This window comes from Uranotaenia lowii, chromosome 3, assembly GCF_029784155.1.
Source record: "Uranotaenia lowii strain MFRU-FL chromosome 3, ASM2978415v1, whole genome shotgun sequence".
Lineage (NCBI taxonomy): Eukaryota > Metazoa > Arthropoda > Insecta > Diptera > Culicidae > Uranotaenia > Uranotaenia lowii.
Genome location: NC_073693.1, coordinates 208,299,243 through 208,310,335, shown reverse-complemented (window position 1 = coordinate 208,310,335; position 11,093 = coordinate 208,299,243). Strand labels below are relative to the sequence as shown.

General features: G+C 34.8%; 1 long non-coding RNA gene across 2 annotated transcripts; it reads left to right on the top strand.

Annotated features, from left to right (window-relative positions):
* The first annotated feature begins 8,016 nt into the window (after positions 1-8,016).
* Positions 8,017-10,052, top strand: LOC129758362 (uncharacterized). 2 transcript variants are annotated; one of them, XR_008739961.1, is made up of 4 exons: positions 8,017-9,139; positions 9,211-9,368; positions 9,434-9,619; positions 9,989-10,052. It is a non-coding gene; the product is annotated as an uncharacterized LOC129758362 (long non-coding RNA). The 2 variants fall into 2 exon arrangements; XR_008739960.1 differs by having other exon boundaries at positions 8,017-9,368.
* Positions 10,053-11,093: the final 1,041 nt, after the last annotated feature.

Below are 11,093 nucleotides of genomic sequence, written 5' to 3'. Positions count from 1 at the left end.
CAGCCAAATTTTAGCATTTTTTGAGTTCTGGTGATGAATAGAATAAGCTTTAGATTTTTATCAAGACTAACTATAGTCCTTATGAAGTTTTGCTGTCCATAGTAAAGCTATAAATGTTACTTGGGGGCACTATAATATTTTGAATTGTTTGAATAAAAATTGTCGTATAATTATTATTTAAGAGGAGAAATCGCCGTGAATTTGTTTTATGAAATGAATTTGCGGCTTTATCGGTGAGGGTTAAAGAGTTGAAATGAAAGACGGATAGAAGATCAGAAGAAAATTCTAAGGTGGTGAAAAGAGCGAAGAGCATTTGAAATAGAAGCTTGACCACATACTAAATTCTTTGTCCCACACCAATTAACTGTATTGAAGAAGTAGTACCCAATAGAGAAGGCACTACGTTTTTCGATACAGTTAATTATGGATGGTTCGACCGCCATGTGAGTGTGCACATGTGCCGAACGGACCGTATAATTTTATTTCTTTTATGTATGAAATATGTAGTTGAAAAAATAATATTTATGAAATAAAAAAACAGTCTTAAAATAATTGAAATCTGCAATCCCTAACGCCTGCCACTTCATTAAATGGAAGGAAACCGTAGTTTCAGATAACGATGAATACGAATGAGAACTTAAAAAATATATTAAAAACAAACATCTTGTTGAATTTATTGTTTATCAAGCTGCAAATGTCGGTCAAAAGTCTTCTGAAAGGAACAAACGCAAAAGTTACCCTGTGGTTAGCTGTCGACTAAAGCTCAAAAATTTGGCAATGATGCCGGAGCAAAACTGTAGTCAGCTTGGTTTCACAAGTTTTTTTGCTTCATTTTTCCTGGCAGGGTATCTGCACCCTCGTCAGCTGCGGGATTATTTGACTAGGATTAAAACCTGTGGTGAAAATTATGAAGGTGCTTCCTATCCTCGTTTTTCCAGTTCAGTACGACGACGATGAAAAGTTTTATCTCAAACGAAGCATAAAATGCGTTTTCTCCTGGTGGATAAAAACTTTATTGCAACTGGAATTATCGCTGCTGCACTACTCAGTCACTTTGACATGGTTTCAAGAAAATTCATTGCTTCATTGCAGTTGGGGGTGAAATAAATTTGTACCGTTTTGAGTTCAACTTGTTTATGTAGAGTGACTACGATGGTTTCCTTTGTATTTTGGTTTGTCTACTCTCAATTTCAATATTAGCATTTAGTGTTGTTCGCTGTTATGTTTTTCAATTCGAAAATATGATTACCTACCTGCTGATCTGTTCGAAATAATAAATGCTGATAAAATATGTTTTCCAGAAGTCTTAAGATTGATATTTTTCGGGAGATAAACTTATTCTTAAATGTCTTATCCTCGATCCTTCACTCAATCACAGCTTTTATCAACAATTCTGAAGATCAGAGTTCCAGTAAAAAAGTCAGAGTGGCCTTCCTTCAGTAATATGTTCAATAACTGTTTCCCCTGTAACAAAAAATCAGTTGTGCAGCTCCATAAATTTTTGATGCAGGGCACGATAATTCTGATCACCAATCTTGAAGCTCTAATTTCTTCATGTTCTTCTTTAGTCCCATGCCTGAAATAAACCGACAAAAAAATCCATCGAAAGACAGGTCACAGACTACGCTAAGCCAGAAAGAATGTCCACCTGCAATGTGCAAAGGGTACAAAGCAGGAGAGTAACGAAAAAAGTTATCTATGAAAGCGAAAATTCGTACCTTTCATCCGTCTTATCACCTGGGAGCTAAGAATGAAATTGGGACATTTTGGAGCACGCCATAGCTCCTGCAAGTTTCATCTGAATAAATCCGAAAAATAGATCATTTACATAATAATGGGACTGAGATTCTGCTGCTGCTTCTCACTTTTCGACAGCCAGTCCCTGGCTAGCCAGCTCTCTTAGTGAGTCGGCCATCCAGCCAAATTCGGATGACAGCCTGTCATGATGTGCCGTGGAACCTGGGAATGCTGTGCACGGAAAAATGTCTGCCCCGAGATAACGGATGATGATAGAGTCCCTTGCCCCGCGATTCTGAACGAGCTGAAATGGGACATAAAAGGAAAACATCGAAGGGACATTCATTTCTGAGAATTGTTCAGCAACCAAGTGAAGCTGGATGTGCATTGGTTGTGAAAGATTTGGAAACAAAACGGCTAATGAGCATATGTAAGTTGTTGAATAAAATTTTAAAATAAATCAATAGCAAAAATATTTAATGCCAATGCGGGGATTTTTTGACAAAGATTCAAAGTTTTTGACTTTTGAAAAAAATGTTTATTTACTCATTTTTATCATAGATCAATTTAGTGTGTAAAAATTCTGAATGCTTCAAATGAATGCTTTTAATATAAGCTTTTATATGGTGTACTATAAATTTAATAAGAAAAGTTTTCTAAAGGAATATATGTAATTTAATTTTTTTTTTCTTCACCAGGTTCAGTTCTTTACTTTTTGCCGCCTCAAACCCCACAGTGCATTCTTATAAAACTCCACTAAAAGTTATGAAATGATTTTCTTCAGGTTTTAAAAATTCAGCTCTTGGTTTATGGGGAAATAAAATACGTTGAGTTTTAGAAGCGTTAGGAGAAATTCGCCAATGATTCGTTCGAGAGAGCAACAACCCGACTATCTTGATACTTACACGGAAAATAATAAAAAGGTAAAAAGTTCAATTCACCGAGAAAAAAGGTGAATCCAAAAAAGGTAAATCTTACCTCGTTGCGAGGTGAAGTTCACCTGAATTGAGCGGAATAAAAAAGTATAATTCACCTAGAAAAAAAAGGTAAATCCAAATAAGGTAAAACTTACCTATTAGCGAGGTTAAGTTGACCTGGTTTGAGCTAAACAAAACGGTACAATTCTTCTCGAAAAAGGTAACAATTTGCCGAACCCGTTTATTGAGGTTAAGCTGTTTTGTCATTCAGGAAAAAGTTTTGTTGTGTGCCTAATATGTGAAAATCGGAATAGAATGGTAAGTGTTTTCTAAGATATCATTTAGTTGTGCTGGTTCTCGTCATAATACATTGATTTTGTTTCAGATCGGCACCGTATGACGGTGTACGTCATCCTCCAGCCGGAAAAGCCGAACCTGACCGGATTAGTCAAACGGAGGAGATCATGAATGTACGCAACGCAGGAGGATTCAGCGGCCATGGCGGCTCAGAAGAACGCGATGCCGAATTACCAGTCCCTATTTATCTCCAATAAATATAATTTTTGAATGAATTTTGTATTTTTTTTATCCCTATTGAAGAAACCAATCAAACCAACCAGCATTTACCTTTTAAATCAGTAAATGGGAAAACGGTATTATTTACTATTTTGCTAGGTAAATGCGAAAAAGGTAGAATTTACCTTTTTGCTAGGTGAATTGAAAAAAGATAAAATTTACCTCGAAAGAGGGGTGGAAAAAATTCACCTCGCAAAAAGGTAAATTTTACCTTTTTCTTATTTTCCGTGTAGGGATCTGCTATCAGTCAGTAGAAAGCTCACTCGTAAACGCGAACAAAATTGTTTCACTCGACTGCTACGAAAATGTTTTTAGCTTAAGCATTTCTGTCACCAGGGTTGGCATTATTCATCGTCATTAGTCAAATGACTGTGACTGTTGAGCCTCTTGGTCCGTCAACTCAATTGACTGTTCCTTAACGACCAGTCACTTCGTTTGCCAGTCATTCAACCCCCAGTCGTTTGAAGCTAGAAAAATTTCATAGTCAGCATTCACCAATCGCATTCGAACGAGTCGTCGACCGAACTGAAGACGAAAAAGAAACGCATTTACATGGTTGCCACATGTACAGATTTATCTAGACAGGTACAGATTTTTTAGCTCATTTTTGGTACAGAATCTGTACGTACAGATGACAGATTTTCAAAATTTGGTACAGATTTGTACAGATTTTTTACTTTAAAAAACTAAAAAAAAGTTTTTACATTTGCTTTCATCCAGTTTATTGAAAACTTCACAGAAAATAAGTCAAATTTGGCCTTTATTATTCTGACGTTAGGAGTTCCTTACTGGGAAGTACACGATGGAACAATTAGATTTTCAATTTGGCTACAAATAATTAAATTATTAATTATCCTCCCACTAGTCAGCAGTGGTTGAGCGCATTTTCTCACAAAAGTTGGTAATCGTCTGAGTGTTGACACATTGGACGCTATGCTTAGAACGAAAAGTTATTTCGGAATAAACGGCGGATCGAAAAATGCAGTATTAAATATGACGCTCAAAAATCGTTTTAATTAAACTATTTATAAACATTATGAACAACAGGAAGTGTTTGTTATGAAAAATATTTTTTAATGTCAATTTCTTAAAGAAGAAAATTAAAATGATTATATGAGTTTCACGAAAAGGGTTGAACTAAAAAACCTATGTACAATAAAGTATCTATTTTTTTTTTATTTAAAAATAAAGAAACAAAATCTTTACATATCAACACATTGAATGCAGAACATTATTTACATCGGTACAGATTTTGGTACAGATTTTTGAGTTTTCGGTACAGATGAAAAAGATTTTTTCGATGAGTGGTACAGATTTTGATGTGGTAACACTGCGCATTTATTATTATATTTACTCCTGCCAGCAAGCCGAAGACGACCGAAGACGAAAAAGAAACGCATTTATTATTATTGTTGCTCCTGCCAGCAAGTTCGTTTTCATTTTTTATTGCTATTGTTGCTCTCTGCCAGCAAGTCGTTCAATTAGTTGTACCTGCCGCCTGCAGCCGATCGAAGTGTGAAGAGATTTGCCAGTCACTCTCAGGAGAATATTGACCATGTGTAGGAGCTTCGCCAGCAGCGTTACCACATATACAGATTTTCCTGTAATCATACAGATTACAGATAATTGGGAATTTATACAGATTTTATACAGATTTTCAGCAAATCAATTTTTTTTTTCAAAATACTTTGAGTTAACCGATAATATTTATTTTGATGATCCAACGTTCAAGCCATCTTCATCTGCCACACCCGCAAATTTGGAAAAAAAAAATCCAGATCAAAGATTGGAACCGATGCAAGGGTTTGGTAACAGTTTTGCAACTTATCTCCCAAGTAACAATTTTAGCTTTATTATGGTCAGCAAAGTTTCGTTTGGACTATCGCATCAATCTTCATAAAAAGCTAAAGCGCATTCTATAACATCACCTGGACTCTAATAAAGCCAAAATCAGGCTATTTGGCCCTACCCTAGAAACGTCATCAAGACGTTTCATTGTTGGTCATCAATGTTGGTCACCAAAGCTTTTAAAAGCTATTATTAAACATGTTAGAAATTTTTGTTTTTTTCGGTTCTGTCAGTTCTCGGAGTTTTATTTTTATTTTTTCCAGCAACCATAATGGTTGATGAATGATGATTGCATTATTCAGATATGATCTGGTAAAATTAATAGCTAAAAAAACCAATGTTTTAACCATATATTGAGCTTCTTTTCTACTGCCAGTCAAGATTTTAGGTAAAATGTTTATGAAATAGTATCTTAAAATAAATGCGCCTCGTCAAATCTGATGGTCAATCATGATGGAATTGATGGAAAAAGGCCTGAAAAAATATTTTCAAATGCTTGCATTGTGAATCCATCAACATGGCGTCATTTTGTGCCCTTCGATTTTGCAACCAACATGGCGTGAGTCAATTCATAGTTTTATTATGGTTTAATGATGACCCCAAAAAAAGCTACGATTTGACGTTTCTCTTGCAAGCCAACCAATTACACGCTAAGGTTGAGTTCCTCATTTCTGAGTTGTTAATCATTAGTACAGTAAATGAGGACAGACTTTTTGAATGAAAAGGGATTGGTTTTGAATGACCCGTGGAATAAATCATGAGTTGAAGTCAAATTTCGTTGTCTGACGCCATCTTGAAATCCAAGATGGCGGCTTCCGCTGAACTTTAAAATGGAGTAAATGACTTGAAATCGCATGAAACTCCAACAAAATGGGCATCGGGTGAAAGGGCTAAACGAGTAGAAGTTGAATTTCGCTATCAGACGCCATCTTGAAATCCAAGATGGCGGCATCCGCTCAACTTTTAATGCTTAATGCTGACAAAAAGTCGCATTAAACCACCACTATACGGGTATTGGGTGAAAGGGCTAAACTAGAAGTCGATTTTTTTTCTTTCCGACGCCATCTTGAAATCCAAGATGGCAGCTTCCACTGAATTTAAAATACGGTTAATCAATGAAAATCGCTTGAACACAACTTTTTTCACGTAATACTACATTAAAACTACTATTTTAAGACAATTTAGATCATTTTAAATCACTTTTATTATTTTTTTCATTATGTTTCTAATGCATTTAGCACTTTTCTTGTTTTGTTTATAGTATTTGTTTTTTTGCCATTTATGTAATTCTTTTATTCCTATCATGCTATTATGTTTAAATTGTATTGGTCTAATTCTAGCGAAAACTATAAGGTTATGTTGTTTCTGTAAACCGTCTGATTTAGGCACATGTGCCGAATTCGATGTTGCCAAAATCGAATGTTGTCAAAAAGAAAAGAGATATTTGACTTCTATCATTTAGCTTTAGCACCCAATACAATAAAATTGGGAATTTCATGCTATTTTCATTCATTTACAGTATTTTTAAGTTCAGCTGAAGCCACCATCTTGGATTTCAAGATAGCGTCAGAATGCAAAAATAAACTTTTTATACCTTATCCCAATTGACAAACACCCATATTTTGGAGGTTTCATGCGATATTCAATGATTTAGAGCATTTTTAAAGTTTATAGAAAGCTGCCATCTTGGATTTCAAGATGGCGTAAGATAGCAATATTCGACTTCTACTCGTTAAGCCCTTCCACCCACTACCACCTGAGTTTCATGTCATTTTAAGTCATTTACTACATTTTAAAGTTTAGCGGAAGCCGCCATCTTGGATTTCAAGATGGCGTCAGATAGCGAAATTCAACTTCTACCGGTTGATTTCTTTCAACTTATACCCCTATAATATAGGTTTTATGCGATTTTCAGTCATTTACAGTATTTTCAAGTTGAGTGGTAGCCGCCATCTTGGATTTAAGATGGCGACGGACAACGAAATTTGACTTCTACTCGTTTATTACTTTTACCTAATAACCATATTGTGAAGGTTTCACGATATTTTCAGTAATTTACAGCTTTGAAAATAAAAGCGGAAGCCGCCATCTTGAATTAATGATGGCGTCAAGCAACAATTTTTTTCCTACTATTTGGGTTCACTCAATACTCATATTGTAAAGATATTCATACCACTTTCGGTGATTTCAAGTGTTCAAAGATGTATTTTTTAAATTTTAACTCAAAACCAACACGCATAACTTACCAAAAATGTGTTAAAATGGGAGTTCCAATTCAAATATGTGCTATCTAATCTGAGCGTGTTCTGTTTTGACATCTTGATCGAGAACTGTCACTAAGTTTTATGGCGGTTTAATAATCATGCACTGAGTGCTATTATAGAACATGCAAAAGAATGCTTGGAGCAAACTTCTAGGTTTGTGTTTTATTATAGTTTAAAAAAAGCATTCACAACTCTTTCAAAATAACTAAAACAGCATGTTTAATAAAAGTTTTATTAGCGTTTTCAAAACCATCTGAAAACATATGGTCGAAAAAAAATTATAAGCATTCTGCATGACCATAATAAAACCGCCATAAAACGAGCTGCACAAAAAAATGCCATAATTAAACCATAATAAAACTTCCTAATGCTAGTTGGCATAATCTGTGTTACTTGGGCTCCTTGACATCTGGTCTGATATCCGATATCCAACAACAACGAAGAAGAAGAACCTACATTTGTTCGAAAATAATATTCCAAGATAGGATATTACAATTCATTTTTTCTCGCAGTATACTTCGAATATAACTGAGTACAGCAACTGAACACAAAACTTTCGAGACTCCACTTAGCAAAAATGAGCTGTTACTTTCCGTTAGCAAAATTTTTTTTTACTGTCCAGTTAGCACTTTCCCAAATTGTCATGACTTTTGCTCAATTTGAGTAAAAAAATCCCCTTTGCTACTAATATTAGTATTTACAGTAGCATGGACTCAAACTTTTAGGACTTTTAGTTTCTACTCGAACCACGGTGCAACGTTTCTTTTTGACAGAAATTTTGTTTTGTTTTGTTTTCGGATCAGTCAGTCGTAATTTCGGAATGTTTCGATTCCGTTTTACCATTAAAAGTTGTGCGCCGTGTGTTGTTTGCCGTTCAGAGAGAGTTCATCACATAATGCTCCGAAACCTACCTGTCCGGCCGGATACGCTTCAAACGATTTTCGATGGTAGTGGAGGATGGAACCATCAAAATGTTGAATACGATGGTCCTTCTCTTTGCCGATTCCCGTAGACTTTTCATGTTGGCCGTTTAGGTGAAGCTCCAGCGGATGGTTTGTTTTGGTTTGAAACAATTTTAAGTGGAAGCAGAATTTTGTTTGGTAAGTGCGATAAATAATTGAAATTGAGCTTAAAAGAAAAATAATTTAGCTTTGTTTTCCAGGTTTCACTATTTCTGAAGTCATTCGAAAAGAAGCGACTGTTTCCAAAGTTCGATAGAGTTGCCACTTCCAGCGAAAACACATCTCCAGTTGAAGAGCTACTCACAAGGTCATCCGGTAGCCGCGACAACGTAGTATAGTTTTGCCCTGAAATCTGCCCCAAGATTACGGAAGCCGGTTCGATCAATGCCCTCAAAGTGGGCTCGGAAGTTAATGCGGTTAAGGTCATCATTGAATGTGGTTCAGCAGCCTTGGGCTGCCCTATTGGAGTCATGTACAAAATTTGCTTTCAATAATCCTATTTTGATAACGTTGCTTTACACTATCAAACGCACTGGAAAAAAGAATGTCGTTGTTTGTTATCATGACCACTTTGACGACCGATCTAGAATTCACTAGAGGGAAAAGTTTTCAGTTTATTCTGCGTGGTAAGTTTCTTTTCAAATTAATAAAAATTTAATTACTTCCAAACCGAACATTTCACATTTCAGGTCAGGTGAAGGAAAACGGTTGGAGATTACGAATTGTTGTTTGAGTTTGTTTTCTTGATCGAAGAGAGCTCCAAATTGGTCTGTAACGAACGACAAGAGAAATTGATACCACCATCCAAAACATTCGTGCAAAACAAAGTTACGAAGTAGGTTAAAACTGGAAGCAGACGCCGAATGAAAATTTCCATACGAGGTGCATTAATTTGTTTTGATATAGGGACATGCAGCTACACACGACTGTTCCGCCTGTCGGGGGGAAGCAGACAATCAACCATATGCTGGTTTAACGATTCTACAAATTGACCGCGAATGGCAGCGCTGATGTCACTTAATCCGATGGCCCAGAATGCATTTTTATCAATGCCCAAGTGTTTTGTAAATAGTGTTAAAAAACATCAATTGAATTGAAAAATGTAACGAAACAGTTCTTATTTTTTCAGGTTTTGGAATTGTCAAGTGAACTACAATTATCGATAGTAATTGCATTATTTGTTACCTCTCCTGGAATAAGCTCCGGATGATGCCAACATTGAATCAAAACCCCACGGCGGATACATTTTAAGCACTGCGATAAAATGGGCAATGTTTGTCTGAAGTAAATTCAACAACTACGCAAGTGCAACGCGGTATGTATTGATTTTTTAATCAATGTTAATTGTTTTTTAAAAATGAAATATCAGAATTTTGTATTATTGAGCAATCTCTTCTAACTAATTGTCCTTCCTTGACCTTGTACAACAGCTACATTGAAATACAATGTCAATGAATAAATTAAATAAATGCATGGAAATTATCACTTTGTGTATTAAGCCTCACAGATGGCAAAAAGAGTTATAAACGTGACATCTTCGCCGACTATTTTAAGGCTAACTTAATTATTCTCACGAAACTTAATTAGACAGTCTATTATTATGATTATTTTTATTTTCGTTTCCATCCTAAGAAATTTAACATTAAATTTATTTTGAAGAAACCTCATTATTTTTGTTTTTCAGATTTTTGTGAAGTTCGTGGTGAATCCTTGGAACCGATGGAAGAAAAAGTTCAATAATTTTCCGGAATGAGCCTTAGGTAACGACAATTTTAACTTCCTTATTTCATAATCTAAAAACTCTTTATCTTCTCAGGACCATCACTCGAATGTCACAAGTCGCTAAACCATAATTTCCATGATTGATGGAAAGAAAACTTCCGAATAAAAGGACATCTTTTAGCTAACGAAAATAAAATAAGTAGGAAATAATTCCAAATTTCTTTTTATTTAAAAAAGAAACCCCTTTATAAAAAATTATTAAATTATTGGATTTTACACAAATTTAAGTAATTTTTGAAAATAAAAATTTTGCTAACATTTGAGGAAACAAGAATTTTTTTTACTGAAAAATTAGTAAAAATTTAATCCGGACACTTCCGACTATTTTGCTAAATTTTTATTAATTTTTTTTTTTGCTAAATTGATTGCTAAGTTTCTAGCTGGTCAAATTTGAGCAAAATTTTGCTAATTTCTGGCCTCGAAAATTTTGTGTGTGGTTTATAACAGAGAATGAGCACAGTTTGCTAATCCCAATCGATTGTTTTTTTTTTTTAGTTTTATTAGTAGGGGAGAGGCGGGCTATATGCGCATATTAAGGAAAGCACTCCCCGCATAAATCAGTATTATAAAATAACGATTATCATTATCTTCTTCCTAAGACACACGAAAGATTAGCTTTATAGTTTTGGATTATTAATGTACGATTAAGGTAGTCTTTTTTCCATGAGATGGAATCGTTTGGGCGCACTTTACGATACAGCGAACGGGTCGTTAAGTAGAGTAACCATTCATTTTTTTTGCTTTTTTCTTTATCAAAATTGTAACTAAACGATAGATTTTATCGTTATTTAATCTTTAATTTCAACGCTACAGCTGATCTTCTAAAGATCTTTTAACAATTAAAAATTATAAAAGGTACCTTCTATCTTCGATTATTAAAATTCCGAATAAATTCAAAACATCAGGATTTTTTCACAACTGTTTATTAAACATTTTTCACACAATATTGTTGTTCACATATAACTGACACATATAACTTTCACAACCGAAATTTCAGGTTTGGAGCA